Raw genomic sequence first — 24,731 nt, forward strand, 5'->3', positions numbered from 1 at the left:
AAGCCACTGTACATGCCCTGCAGGCTGCTATGTACTGCACAGGTGCAACAAATGTAAATGCCCTATCTTTAAAATGGGGCATATTTTACTAAATTAAAAAAACCTGTAACTTTCTGTAAAACCTTAACCCCAAAAGGCACTACACTAACATCGGGGTGTAGAGTTGGATCTTGATCCAAGGCACCAACAGGCTAAAGCTTTGACTGTTCCCAGGATGCCTTGCACCGCCTCCTCTACAACCCTGCCCAGTGGCGTAACTAGACCTTTGTGGGCCCCATAGCAAAATTCTGAATGGGCCCACCAGCACTCAACAAGAATGAGTGGCGTTTGGGGTCAGAAAAGTAGAGGGGAAGGGGTCTGACAGAGTAGGGGGCAGGACATGAATGAATAGAAACTGAGGTGTCCATTATATAAAGAAATACAGTATGTGTGTCTGTGTGTATATCACACACACACACATATAAGGGAAATTCAAATGCCCTCAATTATTGCGCCCATTACACTCTGGTTTAGGTGCACAAAGCACCTAAACCTGAATAAAGTAATGGGCGCGATCATGAAAAGACACCGTTTGGTTGCCCAAATGGGTCTCTTTGCACACATTTCAGCTTGTTTCCCCTGGGGGTAGCTAGCTGAAATAAACATGTCGCACCCGTTGGCAGCAACATTAGAATAGCTGCTGACGGGCACGATTGAGGGAGGAAAGGGACATTTGAATCCAGCCCATAGATGCAATGTGAATATGTAATTTGTACCTTCCTATCTTAAAATGTATATAGTAGTGTTTACACTAGAGGTCTTTCCGAACCCCCTAATCCTAACATTGTAATTTGCTTTAGGGCGCACCTCCAATTAGTCTAGTGTTTCGTATTTTCACATTAAATACTTTCTTGCATTGGTTGGTTAAAGATTAGATCGTATATTTTTCTAGATATAGCTGTGCATAGTCTACAAGGCTACATGCTTCTCCCCTAACTAGAGATGTGCAGCGGGCATTTTTCGTGTTTCATGTTTTGGTTTTGGTTTCGGATCCGCAGTTGTGTTTTGGATACGGACGCGTTTTGGCAAAACCACCCTTTCGGGTTTTGTATTCGGGTGATTTTTTTTTAAAACCTCAAACAGCTAAAATCATAGAATTTGGGGGTAATTTTGATCCTATAGTATTAAGCTCAATAACCATAATTTCTACTCCTTTCCAGTCTATTCTGAACACCTCACACCTCCCAATATTATTTTTAGTCCTAAAATTTGCACCAAGGTCCCTGGATGACTAAGCTAAGCGACCCAAGTGGGCAGCACAAACACCTGGCCCATCTAGGAGTGGCACTGCAGTGTCAGACAGGATGGCACTTAAAAAAATAGCCCCAAACAGCACATGATGCAAAGATAAATAAAAAAAGAGGCGCAAGATGAAATTGTAGTGTGTCTCTCCTGCTCAGTGTCAGTTCTCAGTAGTATCCTCATCAGTGCTCAGTATCACTGCTCATTGTCTTGTGCTGCAATGTGGTGCTCAGTATACTAGAGTACATTACTAATAGTCCAGTGCTGCATCTTGCTGCTCAGTGTCAGTTCTAGTATCCTCATCAGTGCTCAGTATCACTGCTCATTGTCTTGTGCTGCATTGTGGTGCTCAGTATACTACAGAACATTACTAATAGTCCAGTGCTGCATCTGGCTGCTCAGTGTCAGTTCTAGTAATCTCATCAGTGCTCCGTATCACTGCTCATTGTCTTGTGGTGCTCAGTATACTACAGTACATTACTAATACTCCAGTGTCTTGTGCTGCATATGGCTGCTGTAGGGTGCTGTGGTAGTGTCCTGTCACTGTGCATATGTCATCATTCCAGTCACAGTGATATCTGGTATCTATCTAGTGGTATCTAATTCCAGACATTACCACCGTCTAATTCCAGATATATTACTGGCATATAATTCCACACATTAAAAAATGGAGAACAAAAAGGTGGAGGGTAAAATAGGGAAAGATCAAGATCCACTTCCACCTAGTGCTGAAGCTGCTGCCACTAGTCAAGGCAGAGACAATTCAATGCCATCAACATTATGTAATGATTATACGATACATTATATATCATATCATTGTATGGTTGTAAAATACAACTTAAAAACTTTAATGAATAAATACATAAAGTAGCTTTTATGTAACCTTTTTAAACCTATTAGCATAGACCGAATCTCATCGTGTGTATAGGCCTTTAGTTCAACAACAGCATGGGACCAGTTAGTGTGTTTTGACCACTGCACAGCACCTGGTGTTATATAGTAAGCACCACTATGGCATAGTATACAGCATTATGGGCCTGATATGAGTGTGACCAGCGGTGATGTGGAATGCAGTAGGAGGTGCTGTTTAGCAAGCACCACTTCTATATTCACCATGCAGTATATTGTGTGAATATAGAAGTGTTGGCTGTGTTATGTATTAGAGTAATTATTGCAGCTCCCAGCTAAAATTGCAACAATGTAATTTAGTGACAAGCTGCAGAGATTAACCCTTTCTGTGGCTGCTGCACAACCTCTATTCATATCGCTGAATTCAATTAGGGAGATGTTCTCACCCCGCGAGCAAGCGCAGGTATATGCCACACTTAAATGTATGGGTATGGTCTCCATAAAATGAGCGTAGCCTTGCAGGCAAAGACTACCTTACACCCTAGTTCTTGACCCTGCACCAACAGACCTCGGCCACCACAGGGAAAAAAGTACAGTAATTTCCACCATGTTAAGCCCCACACATTAATGCCCTTTGGAACATATTATGTCACACACCACAATATCTGTGATACACTATGCCCTACAGTAAAGCTTCTAATTACTTTTACAAAAACTGCTCAACGCCAAGAGTTTCACGTGCTGGGTGTCATGCTCATTGCCAGGGGTTTCACTCTCTGGGTGTCATGCTCATTGCCAGGGGGAACGCAGTAGGAGGTGTTATATAGTAAGCACCACTATGGCATAGTATATAGCATTATATATATTGTGAGCACTGGTGATGTTGAGTGCAGTAGAGCTGCTGCTGGGTAATTACAATTTACTTCAACCACCAATATATTCTGCTGCACTATATATATGAAGATCTAATTCTGCTGGGTAATTACAATTGACTACAACCACCAATATATTCTGCTGCACTATATCTATATTTGCAAAGCTAATTCTGCTGGGTAATTACAATTGACTACAACCACCAATATATTCTGCTGCACTCTATCTATATATGCAAAGCTAATTCTGCTGAGTAATTACAATTGACTACAACCACCAATATATTCTGCTGCACTATATCTATATATGCAAAGCTAATTCTGCTGGGTAATGCAAATTGAAACATTATTGCATAGTATGTGATTTTTAAGTACTTTTTTAAAGTTTTGAATGATAAAGACCCAGTTTAATCTTTGTGGAATGCCTGGTTGTTGTTTTTAAGGTAATTTATTGCCTGGCATTTGAGGTGGGGGGGGGTTTGGTTACAGATTTCAATTATTGGTTTTACTTGTAATAGTCTTCTACTTAAGTCCAATGGTGTAGGCTGTGCAAAGCCGTTTGGCTGTGCATTTATTGATCCAAGCGTGCATTTTTATCAAAGCGTGATAAAATTGACACATAACAGCAGCGTTCAATCAGCGTTAATTTATCTTCAGCTGATATCGATTGTGAATTGACGTTTCTTCTCTTCTTGTCACCTACAGTTAATTACAATTGACTACAACCACCAATATATTCTGCTGCACTATATCTATATATGCAAAGCTAATTCTGCTGGGTAATACAAATTGAAACATTATTGCATAGTATGTGATTTTGAAGTACTTTTTTAAAGTTTTGAATGATATAGACCCAGTTTAATCTTTGTGGAATGCCTGGTTGTTGTTTTTAAGGTAATTTATTGCCTGGCATTTGAGGGGGTGGGGTGTGGTTACAGATTTCAATTATTGGTTTCACTTGTAATAGTCTTCTACTTAAGTCCAATGGTGTAGGCTGTGCAAAGCCGTTTGGCTGTGCATTTATTGATCTAAGCGTGCATTTTTATCAAAGCGTGATAAAATTGACACATAACAGCAGCGTTCAATCAGCGTTAATTTATCTTCAGCTGATATCGATTGTGAATTGACGTTTCTTCTCTTCTTGTCACCTACAGGTAATTACAATTGACTACAACCACCAATATATTCTGCTGCACTATATCTATATATGCAAAGCTAATTCTGCTGGGTAATGCAAATTGAAACATTATTGCATAGTATGTGATTTTGAAGTACTTTTTTAAAGTTTTGAATGATATAGACCCAGTTTAATATTTGTGGAATGCCTGGTTGTTGTTTTTATGGTAATTTATTGCCTGGCATTTGAGGGGGTGGGGTGTGGTTACAGATTTCAATTATTGGTTTCACTTGTAATAGTCTTCTACTTAAGTCCAATGGTGTAGGCTGTGCATTTATTGATCTAAGCATGCATTTTTATCAAAGCGTGATAAAATTGACACATAACAGCAGTGTTCAATCAGCATTAATTTATCTTCAGCTGATATCGATTGTGAATTGACGTTTCTTCTCTTCTTGTCACCTCCAGGTAATTACAATTGACTACAACCACCAATATATTCTGCTGCACTATATCTATATATGCAAAGCTAATTCTGCTGGGTAATGCAAATTGAAACATTATTGCATAGTATGTGATTTTGAAGTACTTTTTTAAAGTTTTGAATGATATAGACCCAGTTTAATCTTTGTGGAATGCCTGGTTGTTGTTTTTAAGGTAATTTATTGCCTGGCATTTGAGGGGGTGGGGTGTGGTTACAGATTTCAATTATTGGTTTCACTTGTAATAGTCTTCTACTTAAGTCCAATGGTGTAGGCTGTGCAAAGCCATTTGGCTGTGCATTTATTGATCTAAGCGTGCATTTTTATCAAAGCGTGATAAAATTGACACATAACAGCAGTGTTCAATCAGCGTTCAATCGAAGTGAAAAAGAAGGAAAACAGAAGCACACCAATCTAACAAAACAAAGAAAACTGAAGAACTAATAACAAATGTGAGTCACTTACTCCTCAGATCACTCACCTCCTGATTGTTGCATCTGATTACATAGCACAGAACTACCTTACTTGGACATTTCATAAACCATCCATTTCACCTACAAATGCCTGTATCTGTATTATTGTAATTTTGTTTTTTAAGCACAGCTGCACCAATGCAATTTTGCCTGCAAACACTTAAAACATCTAACATAATTACCATTGCTTCTTAAACCTCTCACAATCCTTTCATTTCTTACACTCCAAATACATTTCTGCACCCACTTTATCTACGCTTTTGACTCATTTCATACTAAATCTACACCCCTTGAGCCTACACTGCTTTTCTCACCTGCATTTCTGCAATTCTTCTGCTCGGATTGCCTTACAGTCTCCTCTCCTACTTCCACTACTTCAACCTATTTACCTACTTAACACTATGTCAAGGTTTTCTTATACTCCCCACATCACTCAGTGTCTACCTAATAATGTATCTTTATCCTTCCCCACTAGTCTCCTCCACCTCCTCCTCTCTCCCCTCCTCTGTCTCCCCTCCATCCCTCTGTTTCCTTCCCCCACCTTTCCTGTTACCCCACTTTCATTCACCTCTGCCCCATGGTCCTGCTACCCCACAACTCAGCCCTGCTCCCTCTCTCCCTTCCCTGTCACCTCCCCACACCCCCATCCACATCACACTGACCTCCCTCCCTGCCCACCTTTGGTAAACGTAACCGAAAGGCAACTGGGTTGACTCTTTTAATAATAAGAAATGGCCCAATAAATTTGGGTCCCAGTCTAGCTGAGGATTGTCGAAGCCTGATGTTGCGAGTCGACAACCACACCCTATCTCCCACCTTAAAAGTGCAAGGACGTCGGAGCCTGTCAGAAAATTTCTTCTCTCGAAAGGCCGCTTTTCTGAGAGCAAGGTGCACCTTTTTCCAAATGGCTCTGAGATGGGAGGTTAAGGTAAGCGAGGAGACTGAGGAATGATGAAAAAAAGAATTAGCTCTGGGGTGAAAACCAAAAACTGAAAAGAATGGAGACTCTTTAGTGGAGGAATGACAAGAATTATTGTAAGCAAATTCAGCCAACGGAAGAAACTCGGACCAATCATTCTGGAGTTTGGCTGAATACAAGCGCAAATATTGTTTCAATGATTGGTTAACTCGTTCGGTTTGCCCGTTGGATTGTGGGTGGTAACCGGATGTTAACGACAATTTCATCTTCAATGAGGCACAAAAACATTTCCAGAATTGTGCGATGAATTGTGGACCCCGATCAGAAACAATATCAGTAGGTAACCCATGAAGCCTGAATACATGGTGGAGAAACAAAACTGCCAACCCTTGGGCAGAAGGCAATCGGGGAAGAGCAATAAAATGAGCCATTTTACTAAAACGGTCCACTACCACCCATATGACTCGGAATCCGGCTGAAAGGGGAAGGTCAACCACAAAATCCATGGAAATATGAGACCACGGCCTGAGAGGAACATTTAAGGGCATAAGTTGCCCGATGGGCAAGGAACGGGGAACCTTATGCTGTGCACAAACCTGACATGAATAAACAAATTCCTTGACGTCTTTAGAAAGACCAGGCCACCATACTGAGCGAGAGACTAACTCCAATGTCTTAGAGACTCCTGGATGCCCTGAAACTTTGTTATCATGGAATTCCGTTAAAACAGTAACTCTCAAAAACTCAGGGACGTAAAGACGACCAGCAGGAGTAATTCTAGGAGCTTGGTGTTGAAGCTGTATTAACTGGGTAAATAAATCTTGTGTGAGGCCCGCCCAGATGACCGAAGATGGAAGTATGGGGGTAACAGGATTGTTATTGTGAACCGGAAGAAAGCTATGTGACAGGGCATCAGCCTTAGTATTCTTGGAACCAGGCCTGAAAGTGATTATAAATTTGAAACGCGTAAAAAATAATGCCCAACGTGCCTGCCGGGCATTAAGCCGCTTAGCCGATTCAATCTATTGCAGGTTCTTATGGTCAGTCAATACCGAAATAGTATGTTTTGCTCCCTCCAGCCAATGCCTCCACTCCTCGAAAGCCCATTTTACCGCCAGTAACTCCCGATTACCAACGTCATAGTTGGATTCAGCGGAGGAGAATTTCCTGGACATAAAGGCACAAGGATATAACTCCAGAGACTCCGGATCCTTTTGAGAAAGGATAGCCCCCACTCCAACCTCCGAGGCATCAACCTCCACCACAAAGGGCAATTCCGGATTAGGATGTCTGAGGACTGGAGCCGAGACAAAGGCTTGTTTCTAGGCCCGGAAGGACAACTCAGCTTCACGCGACCAGTTGGTAGGATCCGCTCCTTTCTTTGTCAGAGCTACAATGGGAGCAACCAGGTCAGAAAAAGAATGAATGAACCTCCTATAATAATTCGCAAACCCTAAAAAACGCTTAATTGCTTTTAAATTGGTGGGTTGCGCCCAACTAAGGATGGCCTGGAGTTTCTTTGGTTCCATGGAAAATCCCTGAGGGCAAATTATGTACCCTAAAAAAGATACTTCCGTGACATGAAACTCACACTTCTCCAGCTTGGCATATAAATGATTCTCACATAACTTTTGAAGAACCAGACGCACCTGGGTAACATGTTGTTCCATTGATTTAGAAAAAATCAGGATGTCGTCTAAGTAAACGACCACGAATTTCCCTAGGAAGTCACGGAGCACATCGTTAATGAGGTCTTGAAAAACTGCCGGAGCATTGGACAGGCCGAACGGCATCACCAGGTATTCGTAGTGACCCGACTGAGTACTGAAGGCCGTTTTCCACTCATCTCCAGATTTAATTCGGATGAGGTTGTACGCTCCTCTAAGGTCAATTTTAGAAAAAATCACAGCAGAACGTAACTGATCAAAGAGTACAGAAATCAACGGCAAAGGATAGGTGTTTTTAACTGAGATCTTATTCAGGGCTCTAAAATCAATGCAAGGTCTAAGCGAGCCATCCTTTTTCTCCACAAAGAAGAAGCCTGCACTTAAAGGAGATTTTGATGGTCTAATAAATCCTTTCTCAAGGCTCTCCTTTACATAATCATTCATAGCCGCAGTTTCTGGCCCGGATAATGCATATAATCTTCCCTTTGGCAATGCGGCACCAGGAATTAACTCAATAGCACAATCATAAGGCCGATGGGGAGGCAGAATGTCCGCATTGCCTTTGGAGAAAACATCAGCAAACTCCTGGTATTCCACCGGAATGAGTTCTGGAATGATAGCTGCTACTCTGACTGGAAACGTGATACATTCCTTATCACAAAAAGTACCCCAATGTGAAATCTCCCCCGACCGCCAATCAATGGTGGGATTATGAAAGGCCAGCCAAGGGTGACCCAGAACAACTGGAACTGCTGGGCAATGTGTAAGAAAGAACTCGATTTTCTCGGAATGTAGAGCTCCTACTGTAAGTAGTACAGGGGGTGTACAGAGAGAAATAATCCCATTAGACAGCGGACTCCCATCTAAGCCATGCATGGTGACACACCTACCCAAAGGTAACTGAGGAATGCCTAAGGCCTTAGCCCAAGTTAAATCCATAAAGTTTCCTGCAGCTCCACTGTCAACAAAAGCCGACACCAAAGAACTGAGGCTGCCAAAGGAAACTTTAACTGGGACTAAAAGGGAGTTATTCGAGGAGATAAGCTGCAGACCTAGGTGAACCCCCTCACAATTCACCTGGTCAAAGCGTTTCCCGACTTGTTCGGACAATTACGAGCAAAATGTCCCTTACCCCCACAGTACAGACAAAGACCAGAATTTTGCCTTCTGGCTCTTTCTTCAGGAGACAGCCGGAAGAGACCCATCTGCATGGTCTCCTCTACGTCTTCAGGAATGGAATATACACACGGACTTGACCTTACAGGTGCTCCTTTTTCAGCCCTCCGCTCTCTGAGACGACGATCAATCTTAATAGAAAGCTCCATGAGTTTATCGAGAGTCTCAGGAGCGGGGTACTGAAGGAGACTGTCTTTTATAGACTCTGATAAGCCGAGGCGAAACTGACTGCGCAGGGCTGGGTCATTCCAGCCACAGTCGTTCGACCAACGGCGAAACTCCGTACAATAAACCTCTGCAGGATTTCTACCCTGTCTGAGAGCGCGCAACTGACTTTCAGCGGACGCCTCTCTATCAGGGTCATCATACAAGAGCCCTAAAGACTCAAAAAAAGCGTCAATTGACAACAATGCCGGATCCTCTGCTCTTAAACCAAATGCCCAGGTCTGAGGATCCCCCTGGAGCAAAGAAATAATAAACCCGACCCGCTGAGATTCAGTACCCGAGGAAGTCGGTCTTAAACGAAAATAAAGTTTACAGGATTCTTTAAAATTAAAAAAACTCTTTTCTATCACCAGAAAAACGGTCAGGCAAATGCATCTTTGGTTCAGGGACTACCCTTGGGGAAGCTCGCAAAAGATCTTCCTGCGACTTCACCCGAAGAGAAAGATCCTGAACCATCTGAGTAAGTTCTAGAATCTGGCTGACTAAGAGCTGACCAGGATTTGGCCCTAAACCTGTTGGATTCATGAGGCCGATAAACTCTCACAAAACTGAATGAGAAAAAATTAAACCCTGTTTAATTTTAAGTTTTGGTATGGCCGGTAATAATGTTATGATTCCAGCACTCTGGTCAGAGAAGATCTTATGGCAAGGACTGGAGCACTGGAACGGAATGCTGGGGAAGGGAGCAGGACAGGAAAATAGCCCCTGGCGCCCTAACTCTGTTGTCTCACCCGTGTTGTCAGAAATCCCCTGCGAGACTATGGTTTCTTGAGCCCTTGGCAGCCGCGTTTGAAGGGCGGATTATGTCTGCCCAACTTCGATGCCCCCCGGTCTTAATGAGAGACAAAGGGAAACCTGAGACAGGGTGATAACAAGAGGCCCTCTAACTAAACAACCAGGCCAGGGGCTAAGCAAACTCAAAACTATAATATGTGCGGAGAAACCGCCAGGAAAAAGGACAACCAAAATATCCACTTGTCCAATTCTCCTACCCGGCACCGCCAAGTACCAGAGAGGACTTGTGGAAGCGGAACCCTCCGCAAGTGCTCCAAACACAAAATATAAAAGGTAAAGCGGCTGAGCCGCAACACACGGCAGAGCCGCAACTCACGAACACCACTGGATATAAAACGGTGATCAGTCAGGACTCCAGGGAACCAAACGACCTCTTGGGATGAGATGATAACTCCCGAATACCGGACTTCTGCGGACTGGAATGACCGGATACAGCAGGACTGGAAACAGACTCTCAGCAAACAAAGGCAGCATGCAGGAAGCTATTACCGGCGTCTGTGAGAAGCCCTGGGAGTGTATTTAACAAGGAGTCCTCCAATCAGCTGCTAAAGGCTGATTAGAATAAATGCCAGAGAGCAGGTGAATATCTTAATTTCCTAAAGCCTAGCAACGGGGAACGCGGTCCGCCAGTGGCGTCCCCGTTGCTAGGGTCCGTGCGGCTCAGCGCGCCCGGCGTCTAGCGTTGCTAGGGAGCCGGCGGCTGTACGTGCACGGCGTCTCCAGTTGCTAGGCGCCGGGCCGCGCAGACCATCAAGCGGACCCCGGCGCCTAACAGTATGACTCCCAAAAACAACAACCGCGTCATTGGGACCAACTGCGATTTTGGCAAGTTTAGGAGCCAACCATGTTGTTGAAGAACTGTCAGGGAGAGTGCAATGTTTTGCACCAACTGGTCCCTGGATCTCGCCTTTATCAGGAGATCATCCAAGTACGGGATAATTGTGACTTCTTGCTTGCGAAGGAGAACCATAATTTCCGCCATCACCCTGGTGAAAATCCTCGGAGCCGTGGACAGACCAAACGGCAATGTCTGAAATTGGTAATGACAATCCTGAATTGCAAACCTTAGGTAGCTTGAGGCAGTGGCTAAATGGGAACATGTAAGTAGGCATCCTTTATGTCTACCAAAACCATGAAATCTCCGTCCTCCGGACTGGAGATCACTGCCCTGAGAAATTCCATCTTGAAATTGAATTTCTTTAGGAAGAAATTGAGGGATTTCAGATTTAAGATTGGTCTGACTGAGCCGTCCGGCTTCGGGACCACGAAGAGGCTTGAATAAAAACCTTCTCCCTGCTGACTAAGGCCAATTTGAACAATCGGTGAGGGGGAACGTCTTGAAACCCCAGTTTGTACCCTTGGGACACTATTTGTAAAACCCACGAGTCCAGGTCCGAATGAATCCAGAACTGACTGAAGAGTTTTAGACGTGCCCCCACTGGTGTGGGCTCCTGCAAGAAAGCCCCAGTGTCATGCAGTGGATTTGGCAGAAGCAGAGGACAATCTCTGGTCCTGCGATCTTGAAGAGGCTACAGACCTCTTCCTTTTCCTTCCTTTACCTGCAAAGAAAGGGGAATCTAAACTTCTTGCATATCTATTGGGCCAAAATGACTGCGGTAGATAATGATGCGTCTTCATCCGTTGACAGGGAACATAGGGCAAGAAGGTTGACAAGCTATTACCGGCGTCTGTGTGAAGCACTGAGAAGGTATTTAGCAGGGAGTCCTTCAATCAGAAGTTCAGAGCCTGATTAGCACAATGCCGTGCAGCTGCCTTGCTGCACGACCAGAAGACAAGTGTGTGTGTGTAGTTTACTTGATTGACCCTGCAAGGGGAGCGCAGTCTGTCCGTGGCGTCCCCGTTGCTAGGGTCCAGGCGGCTCAGCGCGCCCGGCGTCCTAGCGTTGCTAGGGAGCCGGCGGCTAGCACACTCGGCGTCCCTAGTTGCTAGGCGCCGGGCCGCGAGGACATCGCGGACCACGGCGCCTAACACCTGTGTGTTCTCTTCCTCTCCTACCTCACACTGGAACTGGCCGCCCAGAGAACGAGAGGGCAGCGGCTGACATCAGAGAGGGTGCAGCAATCTGTGTGGGCAGAGCCCCTCACAGCAAGGTGTCCTTATGCTGTGCCCCGTGTAATCACTGTGATCCATACAGACTCTCACCCTGGTATGCTCTCTATTATTTATTTTTTTACACTGCGGCATGCTCGAGGGAAGGGAGCAGGCACCACCCCACCGCCACTACTCCTCCGCCAGCATCACTGCCGAGCCGGTCAGTGTTCCGGCGGCAATGAGCAGTAGGCAGCCACCAGCAACAACAGTCAGGAAGCTGTTACTCCCGGCAGCAGTAGCGTCAAGCTGCAATTCAGCCAGCGGCACGATGATCCGGGAGACAGTGGCAGCACAGGGAAGCAGTACCCCCTCCAATCGCAGCACCAACTAGGAGACTGAGGCAGCAACCTGCCCCCAGCAGCAGCACCACCCTGATGATAGGTAAGATGCATTTTGGTGTCACAAGAAGGTGGCCGGAGTAGTGGCTGGCTGTGGTCACACCCCGGGGAAAAGTGATAGTGATTTCAGTGTTCCCTTGCGCGGGGATTGGATGTGTAGATGTATGGAGGCTATGTATGTATAGATGTGAGCGGCAGTGTGCGGATGTATGAGAGCGGCAGTGTGCGGATGTATGAGAGCGGCAATGTACGGCTGTATAACTGCGTCGGTGTGCGGCTGTATGAGTGCGATGGTGTGCGGCTGTATGCGTGCGGCGGTGTGCGGCTGTAAGAGTGCGGCAGTGTGCGGCTGTAAGAGTACGGCTGTAAGAGTGCGGCTGTAAGAGTGCGGCTGTAAGAGTGCGGCTGTAAGAGTGCGGGGTTGTACGGATGTATGAGAGCGGGGTTGTACGGATGTATGAGAGCGGGGTTGTACGGATGTATGAGAGCGGCAGTGTATGGATGTATGAGAGCAACAGTGTACAGTTGTGTGAGAGCGGCAGTGTGCGGATGTATGAGAGTGGCGGTGTACGGATGTATGAGAGCGGCAGTGTATGGATGGCAGCGTCATAGGGAGGGATGTCGGAATGCTGTTATAGGGTTCCTAATACAAAATGCCACGTTGGGCTTGATGGGCAGGTAGTGCGGCAAGCACACCCAAATTGGCATCTGACGTCGCCTGCAGTCCACACTGTTGTGAGGAGTCAGAGTAAATTTTGACTGTGTAGTGTACTCACAGAGGACCTACCGCCCGTCCCCTCCTCGCATCTGAGCAGCAGGTCAGGCTCTTATTTTCTTTTTAATCAGGAGAGGCCGAGTGAACTGTGAGCAGGGGGGCAGAGCTACATGGGACCCAGAGGGGCTGCTGTGCTGTCAGAGAGGGAGAGGAAGAGAGAGATGAAGCTACTGCAGATCCCCAGCTGATTGTGAGGTGCCGGGTTGAAGGGTGATGTGATCACCCTTCTCCCTCGCTGCCGCTGGGGACCGCATCTAGGCTTCCTCCATCGAGGGCATGCGGCGCAGCAGTGGGCAGCGTGTAATGAGTTTGTCTGACTCATTATACTGCTGCCTGTTGTGGACACCTCCGTCCATACGGACTGGTGTACATGCCCAGCACAGAGGTGACAGTGTTGGTGGAAGTGCTGCCCAGTTCTGACCCTGCAGGCCTCCCTGATCTGACTGCGGCCGCTGCTACTGCTGCGGCCCGAAACCCCTGCCGGTCCCCTCCATAGACTTCTGCCTGTCCAGCGCTGAGGTACTAGGGGTATCCCAGCTGCGGGAAGGGTATGTCTCTGGCTTTCTCTCCGGCAGGGGAAGGTGACAGCGGCGGAGGAAGTGTTGCCCACCTCAGACACTGCAGGCCTCCCCGATCCAGCTGCGGCCACAGTTGATGCTGCCAGAACCCCCTGCTGGTCTCCTTTGTTGACTGCCGCATGGCCAGTGCTGAAGTACTGGGGGTAGGCCAGCTACGGGAAGAGTGTATCTGCCTCGGGCTCTCTCTCTCTGTCAGGGGAAGGAAGGGCTGATTCTCAGGCACAACAGGGAGGGCTAGGCTGCAGGAACACAGCACTGGAAGAAACAGGAGGCCGAACTCATGACCAAAAAGTGAGCAGTGCAGTGATCAGCCCCCTAGTCTTTCCCTCTCTCTGGGTGCAGAGCTGTATTCTACAGAGAGAGCTGGGATGGGAAGAAGGGGAACGGCACCTGACACACACATACACGCGCGGCACCTGACACACACATACACGCGCAACACCTGACACACACACATACACGTGCGGCACCTGACACACACACACGTAGCATCAGACACAATAAAATAAACATGCAGCACCTGACCCACACATACACGCGCAACACCTGACACACACACATACACGTGCGGCACCTGACACACACACACGTAGCATCAGACACAATAAAATAAACATGCAGCACCTGACCCACACATACACGCGCAACACCTGACACACACACACACATACACGTGCGGCACCTGACACACACACGTACCATCAGACACAATAAAATAAACATGCAGCACCTGACACATGCATATACACGCAGCACCTGACACATGCATATACACGCAGCACCTGACACATGCATATACACGCAGCACCTGACACATGCATATACACGCAGCACCTGACACATACATATACACGCACACCATCAGACACACACATACACACGCAGTGCCTTACTCACACACACATAGACACGTGCAGCACCTGAGGCACACACATGTACACGCGCAGCACCTGACGCACACACATGTACACGCGCAGCACCTGACGCACACTCATGTACACACGCAGCACCTGACGCACACTCATGTACACGCGCAGCACCTAATGCACACTCATGTACACGCGCAGCACCTGACGCACACTCATGTACACGCGCATCACCTGACACAGACATACGTATTCATGCACAGCACCAGACATACACTTGTACACACGCGGAGCACCTGATACTCACACACATATACACCCGCAACACCTGACACACACACACACACACACACGTGCGGCAGCTGACGCATACACACGCACCATCAGACACACTCATATATACACGCAGCACCTGACACACACATACACACAGGAGCTGACACACACATACACAGGCAGCACCTGACACACACACACATATACACGCGCAGCACCTGACACCACGCACTCACACGTACAAGCAATGCATTTCACGCCTACCTCCAGCCTCAGTTACAGGCTGCTGCCGCCTACCCCCCTCCCTGCATCAGCTGCAAAGGCAGCAAAATATTTTGACCAAAGTCTAAAGGCCCGTACACATTAAACGATGTCGCTCTGTGAGCTACATCGTCTAATGTTTCCCCTCCCGGGCCGGCCGGCGGCCGACTGTACACACTGAGCGATATGACCGCTCATATCGCTCAGTGACGTCACGCCCCCGCCAGCCCTGCATGAAGGTCGTGGACGACAGTCCACATCCTTCCTGCATGCCCTACCGACAGCGAAGATTGTTGCCGACCCGCGGGGCCGCGCATCGTTTGTCGCTGGCTGCATACACACTTAACGATAAAATGAGCGACGTCGCTCATTAAATCGTTAAGTGTGTACGGACCTTAAACAATTTGGTTTGGTTAATAAAATAATTTTGCACAGAACAGTGATGTTATACGAACATTTTCATTAAACATTTAAAAAATCAAATGTTTATTCTTTAAGTGAAATTTTACATTTCTGAATAAAAAAAATAAATTTAAAAAAAGCGATGAAATTCTATAGACAAAAAACCTTACGGTTTCACATGTCCCAATAAGGCTTCTTAGACATGATCGAAATTTCAGAAACCTGTTGTAACTCTTCCACTCAAACTCCAAAAAGCAATGAAATTCCAATCATTAAGGCTGACGCCTTAATGGACGTGTTCCTTGCGCAATACAGATATGGTATGCCATCACAGCCTGTGGGTAAGTGCAGATTCAGCACTCTCACAGAGTGAGATTGCTGTCACTCACACAATGGTGGAGCTGCTAATTCACAGATTTGTGTGCTCATTGGAATACACACATGCAGTCTATGCAACTGAAGGTCTGAGCGGAAGACAAAGCTGCTCAGATGAGGTAAGAGTGTTGTTGATTGGAGGGAGGAGAGAGGTGTGGATGGGGGAACAGAAGTGTGTGGATAGAGGGAACACTAAGCAGCACTAATGGGGGGGACAGAGAAACACAGGGGGTAATTCAGACCGCAGCAGCAGCAGCGATTGCAGTCTGAATTAGTTTGTGAGGTGCGCACGTGCAATGGCCGCACTGCGCGTGCGTACCCCAGGAGCCCAGTGAGATGCTATCACCCTGCCTGATTGATAGGCAGAGGTGGTTGCGGGGAAGGAGGGGGGCGTGCAAACAGCGTTAGAATGCCATTGGCAGGGCATGGTCTGCACAACGGAGGCGTTTCCGGACCACTGGGGGGTGGGCTGTGGCGGTTATCCCCCTGCCAAGAGCGCAGGATCCACTAAATTTACCTTCAGGATGTCAGCTACATGAATAGGGTAAGAGTGGTGTGGATAGGGGGTAGATTAAGCAGCAAGTATGGGAAGGGAGACAGAGCGGTGCAGATGGGGGAAATGGTGCAGATGGGTTGAAAACACTGGCATGGATGGGTAGAAAACTGGTGCAGATGGGAGAGAAGACAGTGTGCCATGTACTGGAGGAGGCGGAGTGACGTTGAAGAAGGAAACACTGAGCAGCACAGAGAGAAGGAAACGGTGGTACAGACAATGCACAGGTGGGGAAAGACAGATGGTACAGATAAGTTAGTACAGACTAGCACAGATGGGAGAACACAGCAGTAGGGATTGGGGAAGACCGGGCAGCATGGGGGTGTATAGGGGAAGTAAGTGTAGATGCATAGACCGTAGATGGGGTATTATAGTTTAGCAATTAACCAAGATGTTTGAGGGAGCTAAATGTGTATACTAAGTGAGATGGATGTATGGAGTTAGAAGGATGTTGTAACAAGGTGGCTTTGTTGTGTTGACTGAATGGGATGGTTGTGGGCACTGTGTGGGATGGGAGCACCACAAAACTGCTCAGACCTTCAGTTGCATAGACTGCATGTGTGTATTCCAATGAGCACACAAATCTGTGAATTAGCAGCTCCACCATTGTGTGAGTGACAGCAATCTCACTCTGTGAGAGTGCTGAATCTGCACTTACCCACAGGCTGTGATGGCATACCATATCTGTATTGCGCAAGGAACACGTCCATTAAGGCGTCAGCCTTAATGATCGGAATTTCATTGCTTTTTGGAGTTTGAGTGGAAGAGTTACAACAGGCTTCTGAAATTTCGATCATGTCTAAGAAGCCTTAATGGGACATGTGAAACCGTAAGGTTTTTTGTCTATGGAATATATATATATATATATATATATATATATCACAAACATATATGATTCATACATATATCACACACACATACATGATACATACATGAGAAAGACCTGGGATGGTGATGAGGCCAGGGCCCCCTGCTGATGTTGCGTTGAGGTTCAATCCCACCCAGGGACCTAATTGACCTTGTTATCAGATTTTGGTGATCTTTAAGTAGACAAGTCAAATTTCATACCCCCTGTTATGGTGTAGGGTACCTGGCCTTCTCTGATGTAATCAGAGTTAGATTTGATTCAGTGATTTTATAAAAACATCTAGGAAGCACAATTTAGCAGTGGGTTGCAGAGAAAAAGAAATATGCTGGCAAAAAAATCAAATTGCGTGATTAAACAGCTCTTCATTTTCTGGCTTTATTTTTATGCTAACAAATTTGTTCTCTGAAAAGTGTCCACAAAGCCAAGTCTCTGATTAACACCTTTGTAGGGATGGTTTTTCACCTATTACTAAATTAAACTTGCTTCATTGGAAAGGCAGCAAGATGCATCCTCATTTCAATGTCTACTGAAATAATACAGGTTGACACCAGGAAACATTAACGCCACTGCATCCTTGCTGCTTTCTCATGTGGAAGTCTGTTTAATGTGAAAACAAGGTGATATCTAATTAGCACACAGGTAAGGAATTAAGAAAATCTTTATTTAAGGGTGAAGATGTTTCTCACAAAATCGTTGCCCCAATGCATCATTGAAATTCAAGCTGGAAAGATGATTTTAAAATATCACTTGTACATTTTGTATTGCTCTTCTGGTGACAATGTAGTTTGTTTTTGTCAATTACCATTTTAATAATAGGGTAAAGAAAATGAAGTGGATTTTTGAAAGAAAACAATACTGTCAATATACTATTAAAACAAATTAAAATGGTAAAAGTTATTGTACTTTAAGTAAAAATAAAAGAGACAAAATATCAATCCCAGTTTTGGATTACTTTAATTAACAAAAAAAAAATGCATATAGCAGAGGATAGTTTCAATCTGCCTACCTCTGGGTTATGGGCCCAGCATGCTTCCATTGCAGTACTCTGCTGCACATGTAAGTTCAAGAGATCCTGAAGCACTCACTCATCATGGGAAAGTACCAATGTGTTTCTTCGTTGGTTGATGGAAGAAACATCTTACAAAAACTCTCCAGATTATTGACTTTTTAAAGCAGGGCTGGCCAAACCAGTCCTCGAGATCTACTAACAGTTCACATTTTCTAGACTACCTAGCTGGTGCACAGGTGTAGTCATTACTAATTAAGATGTGCTGCATTCATTCCTAACTGACCATTCTACAGATCTCCAGGAGGCCTGGAAAACATGAACTGTTGGAAGATCTCGAGGACCGGTTTGGCCAGCCCTGTTTTAAAGTTTTTCTAGGAAACGTTTTAGATGAATGCTTATTAGCCTTTGTCAGTATGGACTTTTGCAAAGTGTCTCTGTGGCACAATCAGTTAGTATGTACGGCTATTAACCAAAAGGTTGGTGGTTCAATCCCACCCAGGGACCTAATTGACCTTATCAGATTTTGGTGATCTTTAAGTAGACAAGTCAAAATTTCAAACCCCCTGTTATGGTGTAGGGTACCTGGCCTTCTCTGATGTAATCAGAGTTAGATTTGATTCAGTGATTTTATAAAAACAGCTAGGAAGCACAATTTAGCAGTGGGTTGCAGAGAAAAAAAATATGCTGGCAGAAAAATCCAATTGAGTGATTAAACAGCTCTTCATTTTCTGGCTTTATTTTTATGCTAACAAATTTGTTCTCTGAAAAGTGTCCACAAAGCCAAGTCTCTGATTAACACCTTTGTAGGGATGGTTTTTCACCTATTACTAAATTAAACTTGCTTCATTGGAAAGGCAGCAAGATGTATCCTCATTTCAATGTCTACTGAAATAATACAGGTTGACACCAGGAAACATTAACGCCACTGCATCCTTGCTGCTTTCTCATGTGGAAGTCTGTTTAATGTGAAAACAAGGTGATATCTAATTAGCACACAGGTAAGGAATTAAGAAAATCTTTATTTAAGGGTGAAGATGTTTCTCACAAAATCGTTGCCCCAATGCATCATTGAAATTCAAGCTGGAAAGATGATTTTAATATATCACTTGTACATTTTGTATTGCTCTTCTGGTGACAATGTAGTTTGTTTTTGTCAATTACCATTTTAATAATAGGGTAAAGAAAATTAAGTGGATTTTTGAAAGAAAACAATACTGTCAATATACTATTAAAACAAATTAAAATGGTAAAAGTTATTGTACTTTAAGTAAAAATAAAAGAGACAAAATATCAATCCCAGTTTTGGATTACTTTAATTAACAAAAAAAAAATGCATATAGCAGAGGATAGTTTCAATCTGCCTACCTCTGGGTTATGGGCCCAGCATGCTTCCATTGCAGTACTCTGCTGCACATGTAAGTTCAAGAGATCCTGAAGCACTCACTCATCATGGGAAAGTATCAATGTGTTTCTTCGTTGGTTGATGGAAGAAACATCTTACAAAAACTCTCCAGATTATTGACTTTTTAAAGTTTTTCTAGGAAACGTTTTAGATGAATGCTTATTAGCCTTTGTCAGTATGGACTTTTGCAAAGTGTCTCTGTGGTGCAATCGGTTAGTGTGTTTGGCTATTAACCAAAAGGTTGGTGGTTTAATCCCACCCAGGGACGTAATTGACCTTGTTATCAGATTTTGGTGATCTTTAAGTAGACAAGTCAAATTTCATACCCCCTGTTATGGTGTAGGGTACCTGGCCTTCTCTGATGTAATCAGAGTTAGATTTGATTCAGTGATTTTATAAAAACATCTAGGAAGCACAATTTAGCAGTGGGTTGCAGAGAAAAAGAAATATGCTGGCAAAAAAATCAAATTGCGTGATTAAACAGCTCTTCATTTTCTGGCTTTATTTTTATGCTAACAAATTTGTTCTTCATTACGTCCCTGGGTGGGATTGAACCACCAACCTTTTGGTTAATAGCCAAACACACTAACCGATTGCGCCACAGAGACACTTTGCAAAAGTCCATACTGACAAAGGCTAATAAGCATTCATCTAAAACGTTTCCTAGAAAAACTTTAAAAAGTCAATAATCTGGAGAGTTTTTGTAAGATGTTTCTTCCATCAACCAACGAAGAAACACATTGGTACTTTCCCATGATGAGTGAGTGCTTCAGGATCTCTTGCACTTACATGTGCAGCAGAGTACTGCAATGGAAGCATGCTGGGCCCATAACCCAGAGGTAGGCAGATTGAAACTATCCTCTGCTATATGCATTTTTTTTGTTAATTAAAGTAATCCAAAACTGGGATTGATATTTTGTCTCTTTTATTTTTACTTAAAGTACAATAACTTTTACCATTTTAATTTGTTTTAATAGTATATTGACAGTATTGTTTTCTTTCAAAAATCCACTTCATTTTCTTTACCCTATTATTAAAATGGTAATTGACAAAAACAAACTACATTGTCACCAGAAGAGCAATACAAAATGTACAAGTGATATATTAAAATCATCTTTCCAGCTTGAATTTCAATGATGCATTGGGGCAACGATTTTGTGAGAAACATCTTCACCCTTAAATAAAGATTTTCTTAATTCCTTACCTGTGTGCTAATTAGATATCACCTTGTTTTCACATTAAACAGACTTCCACATGAGAAAGCAGCAAGGATGCAGTGGCGTTAATGTTTCCTGGTGTCAACCTGTATTATTTCAGTAGACATTGAAATGAGGATACATCTTGCTGCCTTTCCAATGAAGCAAGTTTAATTTAGTAATAGGTGAAAAACCATCCCTACAAAGGTGTTAATCAGAGACTTGGCTTTGTGGACACTTTTCAGAGAACAAATTTGTTAGCATAAAAATAAAGCCAGAAAATGAAGAGCTGTTTAATCACGCAATTTGATTTTTTTGCCAGCATATTTCTTTTTCTCTGCAACCCACTGCTAAATTGTGCTTCCTAGATGTTTTTATAAAATCACTGAATCAAATCTAACTCTGATTACATCAGAGAAGGCCAGGTACCCTACACCATAACAGGGGGTATGAAATTTGACTTGTCTACTTAAAGATCACCAAAATCTGATAACAAGGTCAATTACGTCCCTGGGTGGGATTGAACCACCAACCTTATGGTTAATAGCCGTACACACTAACTGATTGCGCCACAGAGACACTTTGCAAAAGAACATACTGACAAATGCTAATAAGCATTCATCTAAAACGTTTCCTAGAAAAACTTAAAAACAGGGCTGGCCAAACCGGTCCTCGAGATCTTCAAACAGTTCATGTTTTCCAGGCCTCCTGGAGATCTGTAGAATGGTCAGTTAGGAATGAATGCAGCACATCTTAATTAGTAATGACTACACCTGTGCACCAGCTAGGTAGTCTAGAAAATGTGAACTGTTAGTAGATCTCGAGGACTGGTTTGGCCAGCCCTGCTTTAAAAAGTCAATAATCTGGAGAGTTTTTGTAAGATGTTTCTTCCATCAACCAACGAAGAAACACATTGGTACTTTCCCATGATGAGTGAGTGCTTCAGGATCTCTTGAACTTACATGTGCAGCAGAGTACTGCAATGGAAGCATGCTGGGCCCATAACCCAGAGGTAGGCAGATTGAAACTATCCTCTGCTATATGCATTTTTTTTGTTAATTAAAGTAATCCAAAACTGGGATTGATATTTTGTCTCTTTTATTTTTACTTAAAGTACAATAACTTTTACCATTTTAATTTGTTTTAATAGTATATTGACAGTATTGTTTTCTTTTAAAAATCCACTTCATTTTCTTTACCCTATTATTAAAATGGTAATTGACAAAAACAAACTACATTGTCACCAGGAGAGCAATACAAAATGTACAAGTGATATATTAAAATCATCTTTCCAGCTTGAATTTCAATGATGCATTGGGTCAACAATTTTGTGAGAAACATCTTCACCCTTAAATAAAGATTTTCTTAATTCCTTACCTGTGTGCTAATTAGATATCACCTTGTTTTCACATTAAACAGACTTCCACATGAGAAAGCAGCAAGGATGCAGTGGCGTTAATGTTTCCTGGTGTCAACTTGTATTATTTCAGTAGACATTGAAATGAGGATGCATCTTGCTGCCTTTCCAATGAAGCAAGTTTAATTTAGTAATAGGTGAAAAACCATCCTTACAAAGGTGTTAATCAGAGACTTGGCTTTGTGGACACTTTTCAGAGAACAAATTTGTTAGCATAAAAATAAAGCCAGAAAATGAAGAGCTGTTTAATCACTCGATTGGATTTTTCTGCCAGCATATTTTTTTTCTCTGCAACCCACTGCTAAATTGTGCTACCTAGCTGTTTTTTATAAAATCACTGAATCAAATCTAACTCTGATTACATCAGAGAAGGCCATGTACCCTACACCATAAGAGGAGGTTTGAAATTTTGACTTGTCTACTTAAATATCACCAAAATCTGATCACAAGGTTAATTACGTCCCTGGGTGGGATTGAACCACCAACCTTTTGGTTAATAGTCAAACACACTAACCGATTGCGCCACAGAGACACTTTGCAAAAAGTACATACTGACAAAGGCTAATATGCATACATCTAGAACGTTTCCTAGAAAAACATTAAAAAATCAATAATCTGGAGAGTTTTTGTAAGATGTTTCTTCCATCAACCAATGAAGAAACACATTGGTACTTTCCCATGATGAGTGAGTGCTTCAGGATCTCTTGCACTTACGTGTGCAGCAGAGTACTGCAATGGAAGCATGCTGGACCCATAACCCAGAGGTAGGCAGTTTGAAACTATCCTTTGCTATATGCATTTTTTTTTGTTAATTTAAGTAATCAAAACTGGGATTGATATTTTTGCTCTTTTATTTTTACTTAAAGTACAATAACTTTTACCATTTTAATTTGTTTTAATAGTATATTGACAGTATAGTTTTCTTTCAAAAATCCACTTAATTTTCTTTACCCTATTATTAAAATGGTAATTGACAAAAAAAAACTACATTGTCAACAGAAGAGCAATACAAAATGTACAAGTGATATATTAAAATCATCTTTCCAGCTTGAATTTCAATGATGCATTGGGGCAACAATTTTGTGAGAAACATCTTCACCCTTAAATAAAGATTTTCGTAATTTCTTACCTGTGTGCTAATTAGATATCACCTTGTTTTCGCATTAAACAGACTTCCACATGAGAAAGCAGCAAGGATGCAGTGGCGTTAATGTTTCCTGGTGTCAACTTGTATTATTTCAGTAGACATTGAAATGAGGATGCATCTTGCTGCCTTTCCAATGAAGCAAGTTTAATTTAGTAATAGGTGAAAAACCATCCTTACAAAGGTGTTAATCAGAGACTTGGCTTTGTGGACACTTTTCAGAGAACAAATTTGTTAGCATAAAAATAAAGCCAGAAAATGAAGAGCTGTTTAATCACTCGATTGGATTTTTCTGCCAGCATATTTTTTTTCTCTGCAACCCACTGCTAAATTGTGCTACCTAGCTGTTTTTTATAAAATCACTGAATCAAATCTAACTCTGATTACATCAGAGAAGGCCATGTACCCTACACCATAAGAGGAGGTTTGAAATTTTGACTTGTCTACTTAAATATCACCAAAATCTGATCACAAGGTTAATTACGTCCCTGGGTGGGATTGAACCACCAACCTTTTGGTTAATAGTCAAACACACTAACCGATTGCGCCACAGAGACACTTTGCAAAAAGTACATACTGACAAAGGCTAATATGCATACATCTAGAACGTTTCCTAGAAAAACATTAAAAAATCAATAATCTGGAGAGTTTTTGTAAGATGTTTCTTCCATCAACCAATGAAGAAACACATTGGTACTTTCCCATGATGAGTGAGTGCTTCAGGATCTCTTGCACTTACGTGTGCAGCAGAGTACTGCAATGGAAGCATGCTGGACCCATAACCCAGAGGTAGGCAGTTTGAAACTATCCTTTGCTATATGCATTTTTTTTTGTTAATTTAAGTAATCAAAACTGGGATTGATATTTTTGCTCTTTTATTTTTACTTAAAGTACAATAACTTTTACCATTTTAATTTGTTTTAATAGTATATTGACAGTATAGTTTTCTTTCAAAAATCCACTTAATTTTCTTTACCCTATTATTAAAATGGTAATTGACAAAAAAAAACTACATTGTCAACAGAAGAGCAATACAAAATGTACAAGTGATATATTAAAATCATCTTTCCAGCTTGAATTTCAATGATGCATTGGGGCAACAATTTTGTGAGAAACATCTTCACCCTTAAATAAAGATTTTCGTAATTTCTTACCTGTGTGCTAATTAGATATCACCTTGTTTTCACATTAAACAGACTTCCACATGAGAAAGCAGCAAGGATGCAGTGGCGTTAATGTTTCCTGGTGTCAACCTGTATTATTTCAGTAGACATTGAAATGAGGATGCATCTTGCTGCCTTTC

At 43.2% G+C, this 24,731-nt stretch overlaps 1 non-coding gene across 1 annotated transcript; it reads right to left on the minus strand.

Annotated features, from left to right (window-relative positions):
* Window positions 1-20,205: 20,205 nt before the first annotated feature.
* Window positions 20,206-20,279, minus strand: TRNAN-AUU (transfer RNA asparagine (anticodon AUU)). The gene has a single exon. It is a non-coding gene; the product is annotated as a tRNA-Asn (tRNA).
* Window positions 20,280-24,731: the final 4,452 nt, after the last annotated feature.

Source organism: Pseudophryne corroboree, unplaced genomic scaffold (assembly GCF_028390025.1).
Source record: "Pseudophryne corroboree isolate aPseCor3 unplaced genomic scaffold, aPseCor3.hap2 scaffold_1698, whole genome shotgun sequence".
Classification (NCBI taxonomy): Eukaryota; Metazoa; Chordata; class Amphibia; order Anura; family Myobatrachidae; genus Pseudophryne; species Pseudophryne corroboree.